Here is a 26,675-nt window from a genome sequence, read left to right as displayed (position 1 = left end):
TGTTCTTCCCCAGCTCAAATCCCATGGTCTGTTGTTATGATCACTCTTTTGTATGCACCTTAACAGCCTGCCACCTCTCACTTTGTTGTATTACTTGGTAAACCATCCCGGCTGGAATCCAACTCTCCTCCTGCTTATAACTGATTGTGGCTGGAGAAGAACCCCACAACTCATACTGCCCGGTCTCATTTTAAATTCCTCACCTAACCTCAGGGGAGCTTTTAGTGCTGCCCTGCAATCCTACTACATTTTCCCTAGTGCATTCACGCTCCCACACTCCTTGGTAGCTGTTTCACAATTTTTCTTTTTTTCAAACCTTCATACCTCCTACATCATCCTTACCCTTGCTATATGACTGTGCTTACTATTTCATTGAGAAAAAGAAACAATCAGGGAAAAGAAATGCAATATACCCATTCTGCATAAACTCCCTGCACTGTATCTACCCACTTCTGTTCCCCTGTTCTAGGCCTTCTTTTCTGTTCCTGTGGGTGGACAACCAGGGCTTCCACCTCAGGCCCTTTACTGTGTAGTAACCTCGTTCTCCTTGTCCCTTTCTTACCTACAGAACAATACCCAGGGCCATGGATCTATATGCACAGCAGGCACAGTGCCTAGGGCGCTCCTTTCTTTTAGGGCCTATGAAAATGTTTAATTCCCTTTAAAATCAGAAAAAAAACATGAACTTATAGGTCAAAGAAAAGGTTCCATATGTATATGGAAGGGGCCCATGAAGGCACAAGTTGCTAGGGCCCTATGTACGCCATAATGCAGCCCTGATAACGCTGCTGCTACCTGTCATCTGTAGCATTAGTTTCCCCTTTATTTTAGGTCATCCCCATTAGCAAACATGCTGCAATTTTCTCCATCTTCCCCGTCTTAGTCTTTTTGGGCTGCTATGACAAAAAATACCATAAAATGAGTGGCTTATAATCAACAAATGTTTATTCCTCACAGTTTTGGAGGCTGGAAGTCCAAGATCATGACCCCAGCAGCCTCAGTGTCTGATAAGCAGTGTCTTCTTATGATAACCTCACATGGTGGAATGGGCAAGGGAGCTCTCACTCTTGCTCTCTGGGGTCTTTTGTATAAGGGCACTAATCTTATTCACGAGGGCTCCACCCTGGGGACTGAATCACCTATCTCAGTGAAGAATTAGGCTTCAAGATATGAATTGGGGGGGGCGAGGTGGGCACAAATATTCAGTCCATAACATATCCTAAACCCTGTCTTGACTCACCTTCCCTTCTAACCATCCCCTCCATCAATTTCTTGCCTTTTTTTTTTTTCTAACAGCAAAACTTCTCAAGAGATTTGTCCCTGTTTACTCTTATCAACTGCTCTCTTCCCATTCTCCTTTGACATCTTGTTTTCATGCCTGTGGCACCACTAAACCTGATTTCCTGACAAGGTCCCAATGGCCTCTTTGACCCGAAATCCAGTCACCAGTTCTCAGTCCTCATACCTCACTTAGCTGCTGCATTTTAAATAGTTGATCATTCCTCCCACTTAAGTTACTTTCTTCACTTGGCTTTTTGGTAGGGAGATCACATAATTGATCATCAGAATAAAGACAATTTTGAGAGTGAAAGATGGGCACTGCTACTAATTACACCGACACAGACAACTAACTTGGACTGTCTCAGGCAAACTGGACTATATAGTCACTGTTCCTCTAGGCACCACAACTTCCTGTGTTTCTCCTGTAGCACTGGTCTTCCTCCTCAGCCTCCTGTGCTATTCTCCTCCTCTTCCTGACCTCTAGATAGCAGACTGCCTGGGGCATCCTCGGACCTCCTGCTCCTTTTCTCCACTCCTTCAGGGCTGTATTCCACCTCTTGCACACTAATACACTGTACTGCCTGCTGAAATGTTGAAACACTTCTATTCAAGTTAGTAAAGAGCTGCTCTCAGACTCTCCAGTGCCTTCTCTCACTCACCACTCTGGCTCCACTCTGGGACCCTCACACCTACCTAGCTGCTAACATGTTAACACCTGAACCTTTAGAACTCTGCTCCAGCACCTTCTGATTGGTTAGTAACATTACCATACCGGTTGTTAAATATTTTTAATATCACATTTGCTCTCATTTATAGGGCTTTAGGTGAATGCCTAAACTTGTATGTCCAACTCAAACCATTTCTCCTGAACCCCAAGACTTGTATATCCAATTGCTTATCCAATCTCTCTACTTGAATATATAAGTGGTATTTCGAATTTAAAATGTCAGTTTTCCCCTCCAAACATGCCCCTCATACAATCTCCCCCAATTCAGATGATGGTAACCATATCCGTTCAGTTGCTCAGGCCCTAGGTCCTGGGTTTGCATACTAAAATAGCTCCTCTCTTGATACCCCATGTCCAAGCCATTAGCAAATACCATTGGATCTACCTTCACAACATATATGCCATTTTCACCTCTTTCGCCACTGCCACTTTCCACCACCGTCTCTTCCCTTGACCACTGTAGTGGTTCCTCTCTCTCTGCTTGCACCCTTGTCCCTTGTAGTTAGTTTCAACTCTGCAGAAAGAGTGCCCTTATAAAACATAAGACAGCTCATGGCATATCTCTGCTCAGAACCCTCCTAGATTACTCAGAATAAAGCCCAGCCATCACAATGGCCTCAAGGCCCTATGCATCTGATCCATATGACCTACTCCTTTCCTCAGAACCCATTTCCTACTCTTGTCTCCATCCTCCATCCACTCACCTGCCTGCTCCTCCTTTCCAGGCACACTCTTGCTTCTGTGCCTTGGCACTTGCTATCTCTCCCCACTTGGCCTGTTCTTTCCCCATGTTGCAGATAGCTGGCTCTTTACTTCCTTCAAGTTGTTAATTAAAGGTCACCCTCTCAGTGAAGTCTTCCTTTAACAAATGATAACACCCACCCCGTTGCCCTTCCCTGTTTTATTTTTGTCCATAGCACTACTTATAACCACCTGAGAACACATTGTAGTTTTTACTTCTATGTTATTTGTCACTTTTGTTCCTTGCTGTCTTAGTCTGCTTGGGCCGCCATAACAAAGCACTATAGATGGGGTGGCTTAGACAACACAAATTTATTTCTCATAGTTCTGGAGGCTGGAAATCTGAGGTCAAGGTTGCCCCAAGTTAGATTCACTCTGAGGCCCCTTCTCCTCTCTTGTAGGTGGTTGTCATCTCATTGTGTGCTCACCTGACTTTTTTGTACAGGTGCCCCTGGGGAGAAAGAGTGAGCTGAGCAAGCTCTCTGGTGTCGATTCTTATAAAGGCACTAAACGCATCATGAGGGCCCCTTAGTGTCTTATCTAACCCTAATTACTTTTCAAAGGCTGCATCTTCAAAGACCATCACATTAGGGTTTAGAGCTTCAAGATATGAATTTTGGGGGGAATGCAATTCAGTCCATAACACTTGCTGTAACTGCAGAGACTAGAACAGTAACTAGTATGGGGGGAATACTCAGGAATTGCTAAATGAATTCATAATTAGAAAAAATGTCAAATATTTACTGATGTTTTAACTGCTCAAAAAGTTTTACCACTATTAAACTTGATTTCTAATAAGTTATAGAGAAAGTCTCCCAAAACAGAGTGGGTGGTTATTTATAGACTTGTTCTAGAACTTTTATATAGATTTAGTGAAATATAAATTTTTTATATTATTTGGAAGCTTATATACCAATATGTACATTGTGTGGATTTACAACCTCTTGTGTCCATTGGTGGATGAGTGGATAAAGAAATTGTTAATATATATATATATGTGTATATTTCATCAATGAATAAATTAAGAAATTGCATACATACATGGATATTATTTAGTCATGAAAAAATGAAATCTTTCTATTTGCATAACATGGATAAAATTTGAGGGCATTATGCTAAGTGAAATAGGATAGACAGAGAAAGACAAAAGCCATATATGATCTCTCTTACATGTGGAATCTAAACAAACAAGCAAAAATAAACAAGCTCTTAGATATACAGAGCAGATTGGTGGTTACAAAAGGCGATGGGAGAGGGGTGCGAGAAATGGTTAAGATTTTTTTTTAGTTAAAGTATATTGAATAAAAATTTTTAAATGTAATTTTTCAAAAGAAAGGAAAGGGAATGAGGGAAAAAATGAAGGAAGTTCAGCAGTAAGGATTTTTTTAAGGTAAAACAAAAATAAGAAAGTATACACTTGAGAATAAAGTGGAAAATGAGTTTGATTTGAATTAAGATCATTGCACTATATTGAGGAGGAATCAAACAATGCTAATTAGAAATACGACACTGCATTTCAAAAGAACATTTTTTCACAGATGCTGTCTACTCTTACCTTTCCTCTCAATGGCAAGGTGACAGATGAGGAATAGAGAGAAGAAAGCAGAAAACAACTGGGAATAAAAAAGAGAGAAATCACAATGGGACACCGATGTTCAGGGTCAATTATTATTCAATTCAATTACTTGATTTACTTTTTAAAATAGTCTTAAAAACCACCTTTTTATGTGTTCTTTCTGTCTATTCTCTTTGGAGTTTTGTATTGGTCAATATTCTGATGCAGAGAACATGAGGGCCACAGTAGATTCCACTCTAGAGAATTGGAATGACTTACAGAATTATTAAGATGGTTGAATAAAGATCTGTAGGATGAGATCCCAGAATCTATTCTCAGGTTTATACTGCAGAACCAGGCTGCCAAAGGATACACTCTCCTGCCATGATCAGGAGGCTGCTTGTCAAATCAGGAGGCCTCCCTTATTATGTACATAAAATACAGGACTGACTCAGTTTAAGCTGCTAAGTTAGCTACAGTTACTGGTTCCAGAACAACATCACTGTGCTCCAATCGGAAAACCGCATGCGAAAAATCAAGAAGCTGCCATTATGGCTTCAGGATCCCATGTCATGCTGCCTTTTTGACTATCAAGATGCTATTTCTGCTAACTAAGCACACCACAGAGACAGTGTTTGGCTGCAGAACCATGACACACTTGCTATCATCTACATTGATAAAATGCACACCCAATTTCTCATTTATCTCAGTTCAATTTTCAAGTCTCGTGTGATCTCACCTGAGGTGGAACCCAAACCAAACTTGGATCACCAGCCGAAAGGAACTGGATAAATGTTTGTTTTATTTTTCTGCTCTCCACAGGAAAGGGACGTCACACTAGAGGAAAAGTGGAATAGACATTCTGAGCCTAACCTCCATAACTGCATTAGGCCTCACTCTTCCTTCTCCATGTTCATCCTTGGAAATTTCAAACTTTGTCTTTGTTACAAGAGAATGATATATTTGGTGCATCTCTGAGCATATACTCCCAACGTCTAGGACATTTCTACTGTAAGTAAGTGCTAAATAAATATCTATTTAGGTTTTTAAAAAGACACAGTGTGTAGATTTACAATCTGGGTCCAGAGAGAAGTCCAAAGCACTGAGGCGAGGCACAGTGTTCCAAGTCGAGCCCGTCTCCTCCAGGCTCTGGTCACACTACTGAATTCAATGTAACATAGGGGCTGTAGGATTCCTGTTGGCAAACCCATCTCACTCAAACAACATTGACAACGGAACGAAGGAAAAACAAGTAATCAGCCCCTCTGCTCTTCAAGGAAGATTGGGAATAGGAGAAAGTTAAAAATGGACAGTAGCTGTGGAGATGCTTAGAGGGTTTTTCTACTCATCATTTTCTTTTCTTGTGTTACTTTCGTTGATGCTCCTCATGAAATCCACTAATGGACAGTATCACGGAACCCCTTCCTTTATTATTTACACTCTGGTGTAGCCATGGACATATTTTTTATTCTGGTGACTTAAGAACAGTGTAATTTACCAAGTTAATCAGGAAAATATCATCATAAATCTGAAGAGGCATTATGAATCATTTTAGTGGGTGTTTTCCAGTGTTTTTGAACATTAGCCTCTGAGGAGTCTCTTTACATGCCCACACATACAGATATTTACACTATAAACCCCTGGACACCTTTGCAACCTGTAACAGAACATTATTCACTTCTCGGCGTCTCCAAGAAAACACCCAGAGAGCATCACTTCTTATTTGCAAAGAGATGGGAGCTGCCAATCACTGCCTCTTCACTGCAGAGAGATCCAGAATCATCTCAAACCTGTCTTTACCCGTTAAAAGGGAGCTCAATTCACTAAGTCAGTCAGGATGGTTATAACTTCGTAGGATTTAAAAGATGTAAGGAATTTAAGTACACATATAATTCTTATGTAATTTACTTAGGGCTGTGGTCGGCAAACTGCGGCTTGCGAGCCACATGCGGCTCTTTGGCCCCTTGAGTGTGGCTCTTCCTAAGCCTTAGGAGTACCCTAATTAAGTTAATAACAATGTACCTACCTATATAGTTTAAGTTTAAAAAATTTGGCTCTCAAAAGCAATTTCAATCATTGTACTGTTGATATTTGGCTCTGTTGACTAATGAGTTTGCCGACCACTCACTTAGGGCAGTGATGCTCACATTTTTCCTTTTCATACTCAAAATTAAACAAAAAAGTGTTTGAGTTAGGCATTATTTTCTATTTTTATTTTGCAATATTGTTTTCTCTATTTTCTGTAGTTAGGAGGTAAGATGAAAGGGGGGCATGTTAATACAATTATTATGAAAATGATATACATTATAATCATTAAATAATTAATTACTATGAGAGAAAGGGAGGGGTGGGAAATGAAGCAGACATGTCTTATTTAAGAAAACTTAACTGGAAAAAATAGGTGTTGTTTTGACTTATGATGCTGCTTGCTGCTTAATTCTTATACAGCTATTTTTATTAATATGTTGTCTCTTCTTCCAGTTTGAACAGCACTAGTTTAAATTAACATTATGAATTTGTAGCATCTTTTTGCTTAGGAAAAAAATGATTTCGTAATCAAATATGAGAATCTACAACAGAAAAGAATATTTTTGTTCCTCAATTTCTTTCATTTTCCTTGCATATAAACTCACAAATTAAAATTAAATAAATAGGTATAGAATTTATAAATGTTTTGTTCAAAGCTATCAGCATAGATGCTTGTAATGAATCTAGTGAACTCTAGTAAAATACATTATGTGAAATGACAAGAGAAGTCAGTGATACTTTTTGTCGCTGCATTGGTGCTTTCTTCACTAGTTTAGGAGTCAGGGTAGAAACTGTTTGGTAGCTGAGGTAGTATCAGAACTCATTTTACTGACCAAATACAAAACAAAACAAAATGGACAAATATTTGAGAATGTGGTTTCTTGGGATTTAATTTAGAGAATTTATGCTATTCTGTGAGTGATTCCAAGAATCAATTTGGACAGTTCTTCAATTCATTTCAATAAATTTTTTTAATTGAAAATTGTGTGACCTACATCAGAAACTTAGATTTGAGATGCTCTGCAGTTCAAAGTGCAGCGTTCATTTCCAGCACCGTATCTGATTTTCACAATACCTCTCTATGATAGGGCAGTTGAGATATGCTTGTGTCACCCAGGAGTTAACCAAAAGTGGAAAGAAGTTAAGCATGGCAGAACTCACAGAGCTGACAAATGGGGGAATCAGGATGTGAATCCAAATCATTTGGCTCCAAATATTTGCACTATAGTCTGTTGCCTCTTCTACTTTAAGCTACTATGATTGTAATGGTGATACCGCTGAGGTAATTCAAACAGAGCTAGTTTATCTGGTGGCCTAAATTACTTAGATAACTGACTGGATATTTTTGGTTGCTTTACAAATTAAGATATGACCTGAGTGTCACTGAGGAAGAAAACATACAAACGATATTTTTAAAAATACCCTTTATAATTAAGGGGTGCTGACATTTGCCCCCTATTTCTTAAATCTGTAATCTAAGAAATGTTTATTGAGTCAAGAGTTTCCCCAAAAATGGTTTTTGTTAGAGATTAAATTACTTTTTGGAAATATAGACTTCATTGTGTTGCTCTATTTCACACTACTTTCCCCAGGACTGAAAGAATCTAAAGTTCTAGATTCTCCTCCCTAGTGATGTACAAGGTGTATTTTAATGATGTTAAAAGTTCAACTGTACCTACTATAGCCCAGGCTTTCTCCTTATTAGTTATCTGAGGTGAGTATATGAACATTACTAATATACCTAAATAGACAAACATAAAAGATAGTCATGGTTTATTAAATGCTAAAGGAATCTTTTGGAGGTACAGATCACTTATCACTTGAGATCAGTATATTAAGGTGAGGCCATGTTTCAGGAATGTGGACTATAGGTATGTGTGTGTATGTATGTGTGTGTGCTCTAGAGGTGCTATTAAATATCTCCATTGTTTTTTGAATTTTGCATAAATATACTCAATTTAGCATAAATGTCCATAAAGTTTCTTATTCACTGAGTTAACCTGATATGGAAAATTTATCCACACAAAGTCCTTACTTTAAGTGGCTGTTCCAGCGGTTCTCAACCTATGGGTTGCGACCATCGGAAAACACATATAGCATATCAGATATTTACATTACGATTCATAACAGTAGCAAAATTACAGTTATGATGTAGCAACGAAAATAATTTTATGGTTGGGGGTCACCACAACATGAGGAACTGTATTAAAGGGTCGGGGCATTAGGAAGGTTGAGAACCACTATGAAGGTTCTTGCCCACTCCTAAGGAAGCTTCTGGCAATAGGAAATTCTGCAACAATTACAATTGGAGATGTTGGCTCCTCTACAGGTCTGGGAGGCCATTGTCTGGCCCTGAGGCTGACATGTAGCACCTGCTGGGGAAATATTTGTGGAATAAAAGAATGATTGGCCCACCTGTTGATTTGGAGGCCTCATTTGCTCTACTGCTCCATTAATTGTCTCTGCCCCTCAAAAACTTGTAATCAACAGGGAAAAGTTTGGGGACTCCCTTCCCTAATAAATGCCAAAAGCTTGTAGGTAATTATCATTTAGCTAAAATCCTTGCTCCTAACTGAGAGCAAATAGAGGAATGTGACTGGCAAAGTGACTGGAGCTGGCGAGAGCTCACCAAAAGCAGAGGCAGAGGTTAGCACTGTCCTGAGCTAGAGCTGGAAGCCCCTGGGCCAATGACTATCTCAGGCGGGTGCTCTATTCAGTTTAGAACAATGCAACAGATACTTACTATGTGTCTGGCACTGGGCATAGTGTTAGGTGCTGGGACTACAAGGAGCCTGAAATTCAGTAAACAAGACATACTTATATTTAAACAGTACTTTGGTTGCATTTTGAAATAATGTGCTCAGTATGTTTTTCAATCTCCAGAAACCTTTCTGAGTTAAGTTCCTCTACATCTAAAGTCATGGGGTAATTTGAAAAAAAAACTGTAACACACTGTTTTCCTGTTTCCAGATTTTTTGGACATTCTGTACTATGGAACAAATGGACTTACTGCTTTAAACATACTGAGCATATTATTTCAAAATGTAAATAATATTCTATTTAAAGTAAATTAATCTTGTGTTCTCAAAGTTTATATAGACAGATTCCCAAGGAGCTTCAATCTAACAGAAGAGGACATGGGGGAAGAAACATTACATAGACTGAGAACCATAATGTAAGGAACAGAAGTGGCCTCCTACATAAGCAAGGGATTATTGCTTTGGGGGAATGTAGCAGAGGATCAGGAAAGAATTCACAGGTGTGGTGCTGTCTGAACAGGGTTTGAGGCAATTCATAGGCATTTACCATGAAGACAAGGGAAGAAGAAATTCCAGGGAGAGGATGGGCGTAATACAGGATCACAGAGGCAGGAGACACCATTGTATGTTCAGAGGATTACAGCTAGTTTAATATTGCCTGAGGTTTCAGTGAGAGACAGAGCTGTAGACTGAGAGAAGCAGTCAGGGGCTAATCATGTAATATTTTCTTAGCTGGGAGTCAAATTTTATCCCATAGAGTTGCTGGGAATCAGCAAATGCTTTTTTTAAAAATTGAATTTATTGGGGGTGACATTGGTAAATAAAGTTATGTATGTTTCAGTTATATAACTCTATAATACACTAACTGTGTATTGCATTGTGTTCAACCACCCCAAGTTAAGTCTCCTTCCATCACCATTTACACCCCCCCAACCCCCGCCAATACCTCCTTCCACCTCCCCTCCCCCAAAAGCAAATGCTTTTCAGTAAGGAAATAGTTTAGTCAGAGTTTTTGAGGAAAAGCAGCCGTCCCCACGGTTCTTGCACAGCCTCTCAATATCTCTATGATTCAAAAGTAGATTAAGAAGGAAAAGACCAAAAGAGAAGTAGAAGTCAGGATGTTAAGCTGGCTAAATCTATTTACTTAGTGATAATGTATGACTATCCATGCTCAGTGCTGGAGGCTGAGGATGGAGGAACAGTGGCCTAGTTATTTTTTGCACTATTACTCTTCCACTCTCCAGAACAAAAGTAGAAAATGTTCCAGAATAATTCATTATACTCCCTTCATTTATTTCCTTCTCCATTTTCCTACTTCTCAAATAGGGGTCGGCATGGGTACAAGGAAGAGGAAGAGTGGAGGAATGGTAGCATTAGATGGTAGCTTTTCCATTTTGCTTTTTCCCTCACGTCAAGACTCTAGCAATGGGAAAAACTCCAGGGACCATTTGCAGGTCTTATATCAGGAACTTGTACAAGTCTTTGCCATCAAACTTCTCAAGGTGGTTTCCCCTCACCCCCCTTTATTTTTAATATTAGAGTTCTTACCATTTAACATTAGCGGAAATTAAATAACTGAGTTTTACTTGATTTCTCTCTTCCTCTGGGAGAGAAGGTACAACAGTCAAATATCCAGAAGGCAAGCAATTAGAAGAGGAAGCTAAGGATAATCAAGATTTGACTAGATTGTTATTTAATCGTCGAATTATTTACATTCTTCGACTCCTCCTGGACAGAGTGGATGTAGTTTGGATGTAGAAAGGACATTGGGCAAGGAATCAGGAGGTAGTGTTTTGGGTCTCATCCTGCAGTTAATTAACTGTGTGTCTTCGGACAAATCACTTCTTTTGGGTCTATTTCCTGACCAGGAGAAAGAGGAAGTGTGATTATATCAATTCTTCTCAAGTTCTATTTTGCATCAGACTCCTCTTAGGTGATTGCAAAATATACAGACTCCCAGATGTGACTAGAGGATGCAGTGTGGTGGGGGAGTCTGTGGACTGCATTAGACTGTCTGGGTTTCACCCCCTCCCAGGCCACTTACTGAGTGACCTTGAACAAGTTATTTCAAGCCTGCAATATCTCATTTTTCTCAGAAAGCATGGATAACAATAACAGTATCAACTTCACATTTTCCCTGGAAGGGTAAAATGACGCAATGCCTTTAAAACAACAAGTAGATTGTCTCATACTAAGCATTCAACAAATATTATGTTATTATTTGGATAACCCACAGTATGTATATATGGTGTGGGTATGTGCATGTTATATGCAGGTATAAGTGCTTCATAAATATCTGTTGAATAAATAAGGGAAGTACTAGTATAACTTAAGGTTTTCTTTCAGCAACTTTCTCTTTTGTCTTCAGATCTTAAATTCTTTGTTAGCCCAGGATTTACTTCCCCAGAAAGGTAAAGAACGCTTGTGGAAAGTGTTTTAAGTGTTGTGCTCAATCTTAGCCCTATGCTTACTCTTAGACTCGTGAGAGCCTCCTGATAATTTAAAAAATAATTAAATGATAAAAAGTCCCCCGGGAGTGGCTGAGAGTGACAGGAAATGAGTTTCAGGGACTTCCTTGGCCGGATCCAGCCTGTCACTATGGAATGACTCTCACCTAGGTGTGCATCTCCATTTTATCTCACAAGATGCTGTGACATTCTCAAAGTCACTATCATGGCCATTGATTTTTGAATCACAAAGAAAAGCAACATTCCATGTTCCGCGTTGTTTGTTGACTGAGCAGAAACAGGGCAGTGCAACTTTAAAAAAGCTTGAAAATCAGGGTTAACAAAAATAGATAGTGAGCTTCGATCCCCCATTAGCCCATTCATCAAAACCGTCTGTGTACACTGGGCTGCGTTTTCTCGGGTCTGGTGGTCCCTCGCCCCGTTTCCCGCGTGTGGTTTTCCCCGGTGTTTGCAGCGAGAGGAGTTCCCAGCTCAGCACCAGCAGAGAGGAAACCGCCGCGGTCTCCGGAGGTGGCCTCCTGGAAAGAGCGCCCGGGAGGGGAGGAGCCCCGATTGTCCTGCAGAAAAGCATGGCCCCATCCGGGAAGTCCCGGCTCTCGCCCGGAGGCTGGGGTTGGCGTCTCCGGGTCCTGGGGGTGGCAGGCGCGGGAAGGGCCCTCCTCGGAGCTGGGCCTGCGCGCCTCGGGGGGGCTCCGTGGGCACAAACGAAAGGCGCGCAGCGGGACGGACGCGCGTGGGCTCTGGCCTCTTCCACCGCGCGCGCGTTCGGGGCTGAAACGGGCCCGGGGCTGCCCTCGCTCGGCCCGCGCGCGGCTGCCCCGGGTCGGCTCCCGCCTCGGCTCGCGCCGCTGGGGGTCGGAGCCCGGGCCTCGGCGGGGCGCGGCAGCCCCTCCCCCCGGAGCCCGCGCTTCCGCCGCAGACCCGGCGGCAGCCCTGACCGTGGCCGCGCCGCGCCTTCCGCCAGCGCCTGCCCGCGCCCTCGCGGGTCGCATCCCCCCGGGCCGCCGCGCGCCCGAGACCCTCTCGGAACAGGACGCTGGGCGGGTTGGTCGTTTCACTCCCGCGTGGGATGGGCCCCTGGGCACCTGCGGCCGCCGGGAGATGGGTCGCGGCGGGGCCGGGGCTGCCTCCATGACGAGCTGGGAGGAGGGACGGAGCCCGGGGAGCCGCCTTCCCCTCCCAGACTCGCAGCGACCCTGCAGGGCCCGACCCCCGGCGCGGGCGGCGGGGGAACAGGACCTCGGAGGGACCCCCTGGACCCCGATCTGCTGCCCCGCCGGCTGATGGGGCGCCAGTGCTGGAAGTGGGGGCGTTCAGAGGGACTTCCCCGGGGTCGCCCTGAAGACCCTTGGCCCGAGCTGTCTTCCCGCTGAAGTCTAGCGCGGAAGGCGACTCTCCCCGCCTCCCCCTCCCCCTCCCCTTCGCCGTCTATCTCTAGCCGCCTTCCCAAAAGGGCCAGGGCACATGTGGACAAGAGTGAACAAGTTCGGGTACTGCACCGCGTGTGTGTGTGTGTGTGTGTGTGTGTGTGTGTGTGTGTTGGAAGCAGTGGGAGAAAACAAAAAGACAATCGCAAATATCTCGGTTTGTGGCAATAACGCAGGCCCCCAACCTGTTCGTGGCCTCGGCTCTGTGCAGGTGGAGGCACATTGCACACGTTCAGCCCCAAGAGAGAATTTCACGTGCGCAGCGATCAGTGGCAGCCCGGGTCCCGGCAGCTGCCTTCTCTGCCCTCGCTTCTCGGAAGCACATCCATATTCCCACCGCAGGGGTCGGAGGCAGTAGCGTGCCGTGAGGAGGCCATGCCCGGGCCAGCCGGGGCCGGGAGGGTGCTCTTTGTCACTTCTGCAGCCCAGGTCACTGGATCAAGGTGTACTCGGAGGGGCAGGCGCCTCAGGGGCTCGGGAAAACACCGCGCTGTGCTCTAATGACTGTCCCCATCCCGCCGGAGGGCAAACGCTTTTCTTAAGGAGGAGGTGGATTGGTGAACAGGAGGGTGGAAAACAGAAACTGACCCTTGGGGTGCCCCGGACCAGGCCCCTCCTTCCCCCTCTCCCCAGCCTTCACGGAACCAGCGTCACGTTCCTCTTCACAACCCTATAACTTCCTTTCACTTGCAAACACTTGTATTAAAGCGCAGCAGTGGCACCGGGTGTCAGCAGAAAACGGGCTCGCAGGGAGTCCACTCGCTACGGCGTATGGTGGAATACATTCTCTCTTTTTTTTTTTCAAGAGGCCCCTTCCAGTCGATTCTAAAGGAGTTCCAGTTATTGTTCGCCTCACCGCCGATAGGGGGCAGCAGGTGCCCTGCGATGACCCGGCGACGGGCAGGAAGCGCGTCTTGTCCCTGGGAATCCGGCTTCATTCAACCTTTGGGGTAGAAGACAGCAAGCAGCTCCCGGCATCCGGCTCGGACCCGGGGCGCCTGCGGACTTACCTCTGCCAGGCGCGGGCAAAGCCCTCTGTGCATCGAGCGATGCCTGTAAACTTAACGAGCATACCGACTAAGTAAACCAATTCAGATGTGTGCAAATGTTATGATTGATAAAATATGCCAGCATTTGAAAGTATGACAGAATCTATGGACGCTTTGGATCGGTTTTTACGTTTTCTCGATCAGAAGAGAATTTAAAAGTACGAGTACAGTACTACAGCCGTTTGAGTGGTGGTGGTGGGGTCTGTTCAATTTTGAATTTTAAAACGGCTTTTCTCATTAGGAGTTGCGAACTACTACTGATCCATAGAGCCCTCAGCAATTCTGTGGAAAAGATTCCCAGGCACCCACGAAAGGGAGCTGGGAGGACCCGGCCGTGGGGCCAGGGCGTGTGTGTGCAGCGCCGCGCCAGACCGCGGAGGGGGGCAGCTCGCATTGGTTCACGCCTAGAGATTTGCCAGCGGCCGGATTTTGCTGAAAACCCACCCCACCAGGTAGCCCCAGCACCTGGGTTTTCAGATTTACGCAAGAGGCATTCTATAGCTTCTCCAAAGCTGGTATTTCCTCAGAACTGAGCACATTTTCTTTCTCAATAAAAAATAAATTTGTGGCCCCAGCCGGTTTTGCTCAGTGGATAGAGTGTTGGACTGAAGGGTCCCGGGTTTGATTCAAGTCACCTTGATTCCTAAACAGGGCCTTGTTCCGGTGCCTGTGGGAGGCAACCAATTCACATAGATGTTTCTCTCTCTGTCTCTTCCTCTCCCACTCTCTCTAAAAATCAGTGGGAAGATGTCGTCTGGTGAGGATTAAAAAAATACATTTGTGAATATATATTATTTTTGGAGAAAAGAAAAATCCAAAAATGTAAAAATTTAGACTGACAACAGCTACAAATCTCATACCCAATTAAAAGCCCTTATAATTAATTCCTGAAATACCTTCGGAATATAGGGAAGAATTACAGTATTTTATCATAACACGACGTTAAGATGTTTTAATTGCATTACAATTAAATTTCTACTTTTAGCGTATTTTTTCAACACCATAACAGATTGTAGAAATGCAGCCATAACTACTAAAGGCCGGAAAGAATTTTAATAGCACAACTTAATTGATCAGGAAGTCCATATCATGATGTAAGAATATAGGATCTTCCCAAAGTAATGATGAATACTAATTAAGCTACTGTAAAATCTGTAGGAAACTGTTAAATTTGTGCTTGAGAGGGATGAGAAGGAATCAAGGAGAGATTTTTGGTGCAGCTGGGAGAAAGATAGCAAATAAATCCGGGTGGGGGATTTCCAAATTGAGTGCAAAATCCTAAGAGAAACCAGAAACCCAGCTGCTTCTGTGGCTAGTCAGTCCCACAGCTGTTGAACCAGGGCACTGGCTCACCATGAGTTCTGGGAACACAGTTCTTTGTGCCTAGAGATAAGCCTGAGCAATTGTAAGTGTGCCAGGGACCAATGCTATTTGCCTCCAAATATGTGTATTCAGCAGTTGCACACTGAGCACAGAGATATGTCTATTCCGAGGTTTAAAGGTGGCAAAAATGGCACCAAGCATCAACCACAAAAGATTTCTTTTTATAGAAAGATAAATTGTCAATAACATGAGCTATCAGTAGGTTTTAACTTTTAAAGCAATATATTGTGTTGTGACACAACTTGGCTTATTTGCTTAATAATGATGGCCATCATTTTGTGTGCCACATACAGCTGTACAAGGTGGATGTCATTGGCTCCATTTCACATATAAGGAATCTGAGATTCAAAGAGCTTAAGCTACTTGCCTAACTTTACACGGGTATTAACTGGAAATAGCTGTTTCTGATTCTAGAGCCCAGATTTTTACACACTATCTTGCTCCAAACCTTAAGACTGCAGTGTATCCCTATAAGGAACACAAACCCTGCACTCTCAGAGGTCTGGTGACTGAGCAAAAATGCACAAACTCATTTTTTATTACAGTTGAGACAGTGTAAGGTATATAGATGTTACATCACTATATCGTACTAAGATAATACTGAAATTAATATAATACTGTATATCAACTATCCACAAATTAAAAAAAAAATTAAGCCCCAAGACTAAAACAAAACACACACACACACACACACACACACACACACACACACCCTATATGCACAGAGGATTTTAACCTCGAGTTTCTGTATCCCAAATGATTTATGGAGGTAATAATGGGGCAGAGAGGATTCTACAACCTATTTTAAAATTTCAAAAATCTAAACAGAAATTACACGATTACTGCAGATAGATGAACTAAAATTTCATTGTTTTTGCTTTGCCTGGTAATTACATGGATACAGAGCTGTACGATCAATCTAAAATAGGAAAATGAATTAACTGTTAATCAAAGTACTTTGTTTGCTAGGCAATATACATATGGTCTATGGAGAGTTGTAAATGCCAATAAATGTTAAAAAGGAGATTTTGGATGTGAAAAGGAACCACTGATACAACATAAAAGCTCATATGATACAGTTAGCTATTCTGTGTAGCTATTAGTTCTGCCACTTAATAGTAGAGCTCTGATTATATAGGAGTTTTGCTGCATCTGAGGGATTGTATATTGCATCTCCACAAGTATAATACAGTGTTATGTGAAAAGCACTGGTGTAAATTGGTAATATTTAAATAACACAATTCATTTGGGGCCTTGAAGGACTGCAGGGGAAAGGGTATGCTTGGAGATTATACAATCATTGGTCCCACAGAAGTTTCCTGAGCTCCTCCTGATTGCTCCTTTTTCTCTAGTCTAGCAAGTCTCAAATATTTTTGGTCCCAGGACCATAAAAAGCTTTCATTATGTAGATTTATGTGAATTGCATCTGCGGATACGCATTGTATTGGGAATTACAATTGGAGAGATATTTAAAGTACTTGTTTCTTAATTTATAATGATATACTCATTACATAAGTAACATTTTTTATTAAAATTAATGATTTTTTCAAAGCAAAATAAAATGAGAAAAAAATTTGTAAATCTCTTTAATATCTACCTGGATTTTATATCTAGCTGGTTCGAAGCAGATGTATTCTCACATTTGCTTCTGCATTATATTTTGATAGATTGTGTAGTTTTAAGTATATTAAGAAAATCCGACAACAAAAAGATGTGTAGTTGAAAAAGGAGGAGTATTTTTATAGCTTTCCTAGATAATTATGAGTATTCTTTGATATTATTCCAAAATTCTTCAAGTGGTAATTTTTTAAAAGTTAGCTGCAATGTGAAATTAAAATCCACAAAAATACACTTTTCATACTCTGTTACACTAACACCCATTTGGACTTTTATCCATGCATGATTTGTAATGTGATCCACTGGTCACTTGGAAACTATTAGTTCACTGAATTACGCAGATCCTCAAATGTTGACTGATTTTGTCATATAATGTCAAAAATATCATATTCATTAATTTTATCATTGATTTCTTCAGGAAAAAATTTATATAGTAGGATACAAGTTTTTCAAAATGCTAATTTTGCTTGAAAGTTCAAATTTTATCATTGGCAAGAAATGCTGTTGGTTGTTTTCCTTGAAGTGACAGGCTCACTTTGTTGATTTCTGAGAAAATATCTGCCAAATATTTGTCTGAATAACCATAGCTTTTCAGTTGTTCTTTCAAATAAAAAGCTACTCTATGAAAAAAAGTGGCTAATTCCACTTGAAACTCAGTGCTTTTCCTCAAGCACTCTATCCTTCTTCCCATTTCATCCCACAAACTATTAAAAAGAGATGCCCTGGTGGATAAGAATGTAATAAAATTAATAAATTTGACTGCTTTATCAAAGGCATTCTTAAGTGAACGTGACTTTCTTCCTCTTCCTCTTCCTCTTCTTACTGCAAGTGTGTGGTGGTTAAGAATGCAGTGACTACTACTACAGTGGGATGCCAGGCTTGCTTTGTGCGGAAGCAACCACATGCAGTTCTAAGCACGATCAGTGAAAACCTAGAGACAGTAAAAAAGGTAAATAATGTTTTAAAATTATCATAAAAATAGTTTTAACCTCACAGAACCCCTGAAAGAGTCTTGGGGACCTCCAAGAGTGAGAACCACTGGGAACCTCCAGTGCACCTGCAGAACCACTGCTCTAGTCCTATAGCAATTGTTATTTGGATCATTCACTTGCAATTTAACTACAAGCTGCAGTATGTTGTTAATCTTCTGCTGCCTTTTATATATCTAATCTCCCTGATTAGGAGTTGTATCACGTATGGAGTTGTAGCCTCACAACTGTTGAAGAGCCTGGCACTCAGTACAATGAAAACTTGTTTGTGTTTTTTTTTGTTGTTGTTGTTATGTTTTGCTTTGTTTACTTTCGCACCCTAGAATTGCAAGCCTAAAAAGTGTAAACTCACCAAAACGTGCTGAATGTCAAGCCATGATCAGATTTAAATTTTTAAAAATTATTTTATTTCATCCCCCATCCCTTTGGCAACAAACGAAGTTCGTTGACTGACATACTGGAATTAGTGGTTCACGTACACTCTTCTGTAATTATATACCACATCCTAGTTAGTTTGGCTTTTTATTTGTTAGTAAGTGAGAACGATAGTTTGGGGGGAAATATATTTATCCAGAAGAACTCAGAAAGGAGGACTTGTCATGATATAATTTTTCCAAACAGTTAACATCATTGGCAGCCATGTTCATGTGCATGTCCTATTTTAGCTATTCTATTGCTAGTACTGAGGACACCATGTCACATAACCACTGTGGAAGGATTTGAGTCCAGTTGGTGATGCATTTAAAATACTGCAATCACTAGCACCACCAGAGGAATTGCTTCAAACAGTAAAGGGCTTGTCCAATTTGTAAGGACAAACTGAAAAGCACAGCTGAGTTTTGGACAGTTCATTAGTTCCACTCCTTTGGGTCATGCAAGACTTCTTCAATATGTGAGGAAGTGCTGTTGCCTGGGCAGTCACAAATCCATCTACTATAAATAGCAAAACACCTTTATTTTGCATTGTTTACACCTTCAGTCTTTACTATTAGAAATTGTTTAGTGGCAAAATTATTCCTAAATCCACTGAGAGTAAGTGAAATTGTTCAGGCAACTGATTGCTGGGAGCAGATACCTCATTTTCAGTATGGTATATTTTCTCTGTGTAGGTGAATTTGCTGAGAATAACTCATTTTACATGTGATTTAGTGATATTAAAATGTAACCAAAAAGAAGGTGAGGGTCCACAATTTGCATTCTTTTAAAATGGTTAAGAATTAGATTTGAACTTGTTAAGTATAGGTGCATTCAGGCCTATCGCCCATAAAGTAATATATTCCAGGAGAAGATATAAGATAGTCTAATAAGGTAGCCTCTAGCCACACATGAAATGTGGCTAGTACAACTGAGGGACCTGATTTTAAATTTTATTTTACTTAAATTTAAATTTGAAAACAAATTCAGTAATAGGAAAATTTAATTATGTTGGGGAAAACTTGGATATGTAAACTTGGTTTTCCAACAATAAGTCTTATGAAATCTAACTGCCGATCAAATATTTTCACTGAACATTTAGCAACTAAATTGAATTGTGTGCAAATTTAAAATTCACATCAAATTTCAGTGAGTTAATAAAATAAAAAGGATAAAATATCTCAATTTTTCAATATTGATTACATGTTGGGATGATAATACTTAGATATGTTGTTTAAATAAAATATATCATTAAGAGAAACTAAGATGGCGGCATAGATAAACACCGGGAAATTTCTGCTTCCCACAACAATCGATAAATGCATCAAAAACACAAGGTGGACACCATCCAGAACTACAGGAGGGCTGGCTGAGTGTAAATTCTACAACTAGAAGGAAAGAAAAGCACACTGCGAGCAGGAGGAGCTGCGGAGGTGGCGTGCAGAGGTACGGGGGCTCGCGCGGAGAGGGTCTGGCACCTGAGGACGCGGCTGTCTTTTTGAATCCGGAGGGAGACACAAGCTCCCGACGGCTCTGAACTCCGGTTCCGGGAAGTCTCTGGGGACCCAGGGCTCATACGGGGAAATACTGGACTGTCTGGCAGCGGGCGAGCTTGAGAGCGGCTTTCCCTCAGAGGCGCTTGCAGCCGTCGCCGGGACACTGGGACTCGCGACTCCTTAGGGCAGGGCTGAGGCTCCGCCATAGCTGCTTTCTCAGCCCTTTGATTCCTTGAGACCCCTCCCCGCCCAGGCTGCGGCAGAGGCTTTTGCATATGAATGCCCCGGCCATTTGCAACCTGTAATTACCTAACCGCAGCCGGGCCAGATAGACTCAGAGCTTCCAAGAGAAGGCCCAGGCCCCACAGCGGCTTGCATTGCTACACAGCTGAGCATCATCAGGGCAGCTGATTCTCGCTGCCAATTGCCCTGGAGGTCAATTCCTCCCAGTGATCCTACAACAACCAAGGCATAGCTACAACAAGACTGTGCACAAAGCCCACGAGGGGGTGCACCAAGAGTGTCCACCTCAGGTAACTGGGGAGGCTGAGCTACTGGGCCCTACAGGACACCTAGCACACAAAGCCACTCTATCAACACAGGGAAGCAACCAAAATGCGGAGACAAAGAAACAGGTCACAAATGGCAGAAATGGAGGAAAGCAAACGATTGGATATAGAGTTTAAGGCCACGGTTATAAGGTTTTTCAAGAATTTTATGGAAACCGCCGATAAATTTAATGAATCCCTCAATAAGTATAGGGAGACCATGGAGGACATGAAAAAGGACCAACTAGAAATTAAGCATACACTGACTGAAATAAAGAATAATTTACAGAGATCCAGCAGCAGAAAAGAGGATCCCAAGAATCAAGTCAAAGATGTGAAATACAAAGAAACAAAAAATACCCAACCGAAAAAGAAAAAAGAAAAGAGATTCCAAAAATATGAAGATAGTGTAAGGAACCTCTGGGACAACTTCAAGCGTACCAACATCAGAATTATAGGGGTACCAGAAGGAGAGAGAGGGCAAGATATTGAAAACCTTTTTGAAGAAATAATGACAGAAAACTTCCCCTACCTGGTGAAAGAAATGGACTTACAAGTCCAGGAAGCGCAGAGAACCCCAAACAAAAGGAATCCAAGGAGGACCACACCAAGACACATCATAATTAAAATGCCAAGAGCAAAAGATAAAGAGAGAATCTTAAAAGCAGCAAGAGAAAGACAGTCAGTTACCTACAAGGGAGTACCCATACGACTGTCAGCTGATTTCTCAACAGAAACCATGCAGGCCAGAAGAGAGTGGCAAGAAATATTCAAAGTGATGAATAGCAAGAACCTGCAACCAAGATTACTTTATCCAGCAAAGCTATCATTCAGAATAGAAGGTCAGATAAAGAGCTTCACGGATAAGAAAAAGCTAAAGGAGTTCATCACCACCAAACCAGCATTATATGAAATGCTGAAAGGTATTCTTTAAGAAGAGGAAGAAGAAAAAGGAACTCTTACCATTTGCCACAGCATGGATGGAACTTGAGAGCGGATAAATACCACTTGATCTCACTCATTTGTGGAATATAATGAACAACATAAGCTGATGAACAAGGACTGATCCAGAGACGGAGAGGCATTGATTGGACTGTCGGGACTTGGAGGGAAGGTAGGGCAGGGTGGGGGTAAGGGGGAAAGATCAACCAAAGGACTTATATGCAAGCATATAGGCCTAACCAATGGACATGGACAACGGGGGGGTGAGGGCATGAGCGGGGGTGGGGGGGGTGGGGGGTTGAGGGTAACGTGGGGACAAGGACACATATGTAATATCTTAATCAATAAAAATATATTAAAAAAAAAAAAATAAAGTTTGCTTCACATAAAAAAAAAAAAAAAAAAAAAAAAAAAAAAAAAAAAAAAAAAAAAAAAAAATATATATATCATTAAATATTATTTTACCCATTTCCTTTTTCTATTTTTTGTTTTACTGTGAATCCCAGATAATTTAAAATTACATATGTATGTCATATTTCTATGGGTGGAGCTCTTACAGATTATTTTCTATCTATGGGGATAAAAAGCAAATGGAAAAAATATTGTCTTAATTTTATGTTCATTATGTGAGATATAGATTTTCTCAAAGCATTTGATATTCAAAAACTTATTATGTAGCTGATCAGGATACTTCAAAGGCTTCTACACTAAATCAGTATTGTTTTTAAATTTCTGTATTATATAGTGCCCAATCTATTTTACATCCAATTTACAATCTGGGAATCTTTCCCCCCTGCTACACTTTATTTTTTAGAGAAGTTTTACATTCATGGAAAAATTGAGCAGAAAGTACAGAGAGTTGCCATATGTCCTTTGTCCCCACACATGCACACCTCCTCCACTATCAACATCCTGCACCTGGACATTTGTTACAATCGATGAGCTACTTTGGCACATCTTTTTACCAAATCCATCCTTTACACTAGAGTCCATTCTTGGTGTTGTACATTCTATGGGAATTGAAAAAGGAATAGTTTTTGGAAATATATGTTATATATGATATCTGTGCTTTTCCATTAGTATACTTGATTAAAAAATAAATTTAAATAGGATTTTTATTGATTAGAAAACAACTCTTTTCCTGATAAAATGTCATATTATTGAGAAAATTAGAAAATACAGAAAAGTATTTTTTTGGGGGGGGGTTTCTTTTTTTTTTTAATATATTTTTTATTGATTAAGATATTACATATGTGTCCTTGTCCCCACGTTACCCTCTACCCCCCCCCCCCCCAGCTCATGCCCTCACCCCCCCATTGTCCATGTCCATTGATTAGGCCTATATGCTTGCATATAAGTCCTTTGGTTGATCTTTCCCCCTTACCCCCACCCTCCCCTACCTTCCCTCCAAGGCCCGACAGTCCAATCAATGCCTCTCCGTCTCTGGATCAGTCCTTGTTCATCAGCTTATGTTGTTCATTATATTCCACAAATGAGTGAGATCATGTGGTATTTATCCGCTCTCCAGTTCCATCCATGCTGTGGCAAATGGTAAGAGTTCCTTTTTCTTCTTCCTCTTCTTAAAGAATACCTTTCAGCATTTCATATAATGCTGGTTTGGTGGTGATGAACTCCTTTAGCTTTTTCTTATCCGTGAAGCTCTTTATCTGACCTTCTATTCTGAATGATAGCTTTGCTGGATCAAGTAATCTTGGTTGCAGGTTCTTGCTATTCATCACTTTGAATATTTCTTGCCACTCTCTTCTGGCCTGCATGGTTTCTGTTGAGAAATCAGCTGACAGTCGTATGGGTACGCCCTTGTAGGTAACTGACTGTCTTTCTCTTGCTGCTTTTAAGATTCTCTCTTTATCTTTTGCTCTTGGCATTTTAATTATGATGTGTCTTGGTGTGGTCCTCTTTGGATTCCTTTTGTTTGGGGTTCTCTGCGCTTCCTGGACTTGTAAGTCCATTTCTTTCACCAGGTAGGGGAAGTTTTCTGTCATTATTTCTTCAAAAAGGTTTTCAATATCTTGCCCTCTCTCTCCTTCTGGTACCCCTATAATTCTGATGTTGGTACGCTTGAAGTTGTCCCAGAGGTTCCTTACACTATCTTCATATTTTTGGAATCTCTTTTCTTTTTTCTTTTTCGGTTGGGTATTTTTTGTTTCTTTGTATTTCAAATCTTTGACTTGATTCTTGGGATCCTCTTGTCTGCTGCTGGATCTCTGTAAATTATTCTTTATTTCAGTCAGTGTATGCTCAATTTCTAGTTGGTCCTTTTTCATGTCCTCCATGGTCTCACTATACTTATTGAGGGATTCATTAAATTTATCGGCAGTTTCCATAAAATTCTTGAAAAACCTTATAAACGTGGCCTTGAACTCTATATCCAATTGTTTGCTTTCCTCCATTTCTGCCATTTGTGACCTGTTTCTTTGTCTCCGCATTTTGGCAGCTTCCCTGTGTTGATAGAGTGGCCCTGCGCGCCAGGTGTCCTGTAGGGCCCAGTAGCTCAGCCTCCCCTGTTACCTGGGGTGGACACTCTTGGTGCACTCTTGGTGCCTTGGTTGTTGTAGAATCACTGGGAGGAATTGACCTCCAGGCCAATTGGCTGTGAGAATCAGCTGTGTCTAAAGTGGGAGAACTTCTGTGCTGAAGACACCCTTCTGGGGCAAGACTTGCTTCAGTGGGGCTTTGGTGCTCACTGAGTCTGCTCCCTGAGTGTGTCCCTTATGGATCTGAGGAGTTGCAGTCTGGATGGTCCCCCTCTGACCACTGGGTACAGTGGCTCCTGGATCTAAGGAGGTGCTAATTCAGCCTCTGCCTGAGGCCACACAGCAGGAGCCACGAAGAGGCTCAGCTGTGAAGCAATGCAAGCCGCTGCGGGGCCTTGGGCCTTCTCTTGGAAGTTCCGGGTCTGCCTGGCTGGGCTGCAGTTAGGTACATTCACATGCAAAAGCCTCTGCCGCAGCCTGGGTGGGGCGGGGTCTCAGGGAATCAAAGGGCGGATCAGGGAGCTATGGCTGATTCTCCGCCCGGAGTCGCGGGTCTCAGTGACCCGCTAATTGCTGCAAGCACCTCTGAGGGAAAGCCGCCTTCAAGTTCGCCCGCTGCCGGACAGACCAGCTTCTCCCTGTATGAGACCTGGGTCCCCAGAGACTTCCCGGAACCGGAGTTCAGAGCAGTCGGGAGTTTGTGATTCAAAAAGACAGCCGCGTCCTCAGGTGCCACCCCCTTTCCCCGCCGTACCTCTGCACTTCACCTCCGCAGCGCCTCTGGCTCTCAGCGTGCTTTTCTTTCCTTCTAGTTGTAGAATTTACACTCAGCCAGCCTTTCTGTTGTTCTGGATGATGTTTGCTCAGTCCTTTGCGGTAATTTTCAATTGTTGTGGGAGGCGACAATTTCCCGGTGTTTACCTATGCCGCCATCTTAGTTTCTCCCCAGAAAAGTATTTTTTAAAAAAAGAAATGGTATTGCTATTCAGAAAAAAATCAATTAACAATTTGTTGTTATTCTCTTCCCTTTGTGTATATAAGTATACATTATAATCCTATATAATAAAAGCCTAATATGCAAAAGTATGATCGAACGGTGGAACAACCAGCAAAATGACTGGTCATTATGCGGCGCACTGACCACCAGGGGGCAGACGCTCAATGCAGGAGCTACCCCCAGCCCACAGGCCCCAGGCCAGCCAACGTGGGTGGCAGCGGGGTCCCCCCAATAGCCCTGCCAGTTGCCCTGCAGAGGGAGGCAACCAGCGGTGGTGGCAGGGGCAGGGCCAGCAAGCAGGCAGTGCCAGGTCAGCCAAGGCGAGTGTCAGCGGGGGCTCCCCCATCACCCCTCTGGTAGCCCTGCAGATTAGCCCTGGTCACCAGCTAGGCCTAGGGACCCTACCCATGCATAGATTTTGTGCACCAGGCCTCTAGTTACTCTATAATATAGTTTAATAACTTACTTAATCACTTTATAAAACCTTGAACATTTTCCAATGTAATTATTTTTGAAACAGAATAAATAACCAAATATTATTTCATTATATGTAAGTACTAATATTTATTTTACCAACCCTACTGTGATTATTCTTGTATATAAATTTCTTTGCATCGTTATTTCCCTTGAACATACAACACTGTGTTCTAAGGAATTGCTTGGCTAACGGCTAAGAGCATAAGACTTTAGATATCTATTGTTAAATTGTCCTCCAAAAAAGTTATATATGTATCATTTTTGCAACACCTTTTCTGAAACTGGGTATTATAATTTTAAAAATATTCATCGATTTTAGAGGCAAAACTTGCAGGCTTAATTTACATTTTATAGCTAATGAGATTAAACATAAAAATATATATTGAACAGGAATGTTTCTTTAGAATTTCCTATAAACTTTGCTCATTTTTTTTTGCTGTATAGGTATTTATTTTATTCTTATTATTTGTAGTGTACCTTCAGATATAAGGATATTAAACCTTCTCTTTCCATTAATGTTGAAAATTATCTTTCCAAGTTACCATTTGACTATTATTTATATTTGTCTTTTAATTTTTATGTAAACCCACATATTAAACTTTTTCTTTATTGTTTTTTCTTATTTACATTATAATTCAATAAATATTCACATGTATTTTAAATAGACCTTTATTTTTAAAAAAATGGTTCATTCTATGGACACAGACAATAGTGTGGTGAAGGCATGGGAGGGGTGGGTGCAGGGTGGAAGGGGGGTCAATGGGAATAAAAACAAAGGGGACATCTGTAATACTTTCAACAATAAAGATAAATTTTTTAAAAATGGTCATTCTATGTAGGTTTTATTTTGGCATATTTATCAGGTAGAAGATCTAATTTTATTTTTTTAAATAGTTAACTAATTGTTCTACCATCATTAATTAAATAAGCAATCTTCCCTACTTTTAAAAATGATAACTTTAACACATGCCAACTTTTTTCTATACTATAGTTTGTTTCTGCTTCATAATCTGTTCTTTTCACATTGAGATTTTAAATTATACAATTTGTAAATTAATCTGAGGGGAACTGACATATTTGTAATTGTCAAATTACTTTAGAGGATAAAAATAAGAGGTTTTATGTATGTGGCTTTTCCAATTGGGTTATGTCATTAGTGTTTTATAGAATATTTATGACATTTCATAGTAATTGGACTTTAAAATGTACTTTTTGAAAGTGCTAGTTGGCAGTGTCTGATAATAAGGAATGGATTTTGAATAAAGAGAAAGCAGAAAAAGGG

This window comes from Myotis myotis, unplaced genomic scaffold (assembly GCF_014108235.1).
Source record: "Myotis myotis isolate mMyoMyo1 unplaced genomic scaffold, mMyoMyo1.p scaffold_m19_p_2, whole genome shotgun sequence".
NCBI lineage: Eukaryota > Metazoa > Chordata > Mammalia > Chiroptera > Vespertilionidae > Myotis > Myotis myotis.
The sequence above is the reverse complement of the archived record's forward strand: the minus strand, read 5'-3'. Positions refer to the sequence as shown.